The sequence below is a fragment of the Bison bison genome, unplaced genomic scaffold, assembly GCF_000754665.1.
Source record: "Bison bison bison isolate TAMUID 2011002044 unplaced genomic scaffold, Bison_UMD1.0 scf7180017864480, whole genome shotgun sequence".
NCBI classification, from domain to species: domain Eukaryota; kingdom Metazoa; phylum Chordata; class Mammalia; order Artiodactyla; family Bovidae; genus Bison; species Bison bison.
In genome coordinates this window covers 1,701,043-1,703,268 of record NW_011495040.1, presented here as the reverse complement: position 1 = coordinate 1,703,268, position 2,226 = coordinate 1,701,043, and the positions used below count along the sequence as shown (strand labels likewise).

General features: G+C 47.6%; 1 protein-coding gene across 1 annotated transcript in view; it reads right to left on the bottom strand.

Annotated features, from left to right (window-relative positions):
• The window catches only part of TCF7L1 (transcription factor 7-like 1 (T-cell specific, HMG-box)), a 203,472-nt gene that overhangs the window by 178,393 nt on the left and 22,853 nt on the right, over nucleotides 1–2,226 (bottom strand). The window lies entirely within an intron of this gene.

Here is a 2,226-nt window from a genome sequence, read left to right as displayed (position 1 = left end):
AGCATTATGAAGGTCTACCAGAATTCCAGTTATTCACACTGAAAGTGAAGACCAAGCTATGGTTCCCAAAGTGGGTTTGCTAGAGCTCTGGTCCTGTGAGATGCTATTCAGAATGAAGGGATCGACAGACCCTTCACTCATCCAACAAATATTTGTGAAGAGCCTTCTAAACGCCTGGTGCTGGGCTTCCCTGGTGGCACAGTGGCAAAGAATCCACCTGCCAAAGCAGGAGACATGGGTTCGATCCTTGGTCGGGGAAGATCCCACAGGCTGAGGAAAAACTAAGCCCATGCACCACAACTATTGAGCCTGTGCTCTAGAGCTTGTGTGTGTGTGTGTGTGAGTCATTCAGTTGTGTCTGACTCTTTGCAATCCAACAGACTGTAGCCCACCAGCTTCTTCTGTCCATGGAATTCTCCAGGCAAGAATACTGGAGTGGGTTGCCATTCCCTTCTCCAGGAGATCTTCCCAACCCAGGGATCGAACCCGGGTCTCCTGCATTGTAGGCAGATTCTCTGCCATCTGAGCTACCAGGGAAGCACTGGTCTAGAGCTTGGAAACTGCAACTGCTAAAGCCCGCACACTCTAGAGCCCGTGATCCGCAACAAAAAGAAGCCACTGCAGTGAGAAGCCTGAGCACCACAACTAGAGTGTAACCCCACTCTCTAGAGACAAGCCTGTGTAGCAACAAAGATCCAGCACAGCCAAAAATAAATAAATGAAAAAATATAAATGCTTGGTGCTAGAACCCCATAGAAAACAGGCCCTTTCCCCAAGTTCTTCAGTGAGGTTAAGCTCCAAAGAAGACAAGCGCCTATTGGATCATTGTGAAGTCACATATTTACCAGCAGAGCAATGTGCTCAAGTACAGGGAGCTCAGCATTTGCATCAGGGACCACATCTAAGGCTGGGACCCAGGGACTATGAAGTGAAATGTGTGCATGGGGTGAGGGACACTGGACGGATGGTAGTACTCCAAACACAAGGAAAGCCTTGGTCAAATAAGCCAGAGGACTCCTGCATAGCACACTCCCCTCTAAGAGACCACACCGGCATGTTAAAATCTTGCAGAAATGAAACAATAATACTACCTCTTAACATCCCTAGGAAGTTACTCTGGGAAATGCTGATAGAGGCTCTATTGTTCCCAGAGCCTGTAAGAAACTTCAGCATAAAACAAAAGCTCTTGTTTGTATAATTGGAAAACTACCATGTGTCCTCTCAGAAGCCAAAATACCTTGGAGTTGCTAATGTAATTCTAAAGTATTTTCCTTGGCAAAAGCCTATGAAAACATATGGCTTCTACAACTGCTAACATACCCCCAGTATTACAGATGAAGGAATGTCCACAACTACATACCAGTGGGAACTCTGTCTCCAGCACAGACATCTGCTTCATTTTTAAAAGAATGTACAGCCTTAAACTGGGATGAACTGAAGAAATCTTCATAAAAAGTAACATTAAGGGACCTTCCTGGTGGTCCAGTGGCTAACACTCCATGCTCCCAATGCAGTGGGCCAGGGTTCAATCCCTGGTCAGGGAACTAGTTCCCACAAGCCGCAACTAAAGATCCTGAGTGCCACAATGAAGATCCCAGTGCAGCCAAATAAAATTTTTTTTAAAGGAAAATTAAAAGGATCAACCACCAGTGATCAACTTATCAAAGATCACACCCAGGACTCCCCTGGTGGTCCAGTGGTTAAGAAGCTGTCGATGCAGGGCTGATCCCTGGTCAGGGAACTAAGATCTCACATGCGGCAGGCAATTAAGTCTGAAAGCCACAACTAGAGAGAGCCCTTGTGCTCTAAGATGGCAGTACCCAACCTTTTTGGCACCAGGGACCAGTTTCATGGGAAACAATTTTTCTACCCATCCTGAGTGGTTTGGGGATGATTCAAGCACAGTAGGATTCGTGCACCTATGAGAAACTAATGCCACTATTCAGAGAAGGCAATGGCACCCTACTCCAGCACTCTTGCCTGGAAAATCCCATGGATGGAGGAGCCTGGTGGGCCGCAGTCCATGGGGTCGCTAAGAGTCGGACAAGACTCAGGGATTTCACTTTCACTTTTCACTTTCATGCATTGGAGAAGGAAATGGCAACCCACTCCAGTGTTCTTGCCTGGAGAATCCCAGGGACAGGGGAGCCTGGTGGGCTGCCATCTATGGGGTCGCACAGAGTCGGACACGACTGAAGCGACTTAGCAGCAGCAGCAGCAGCCACT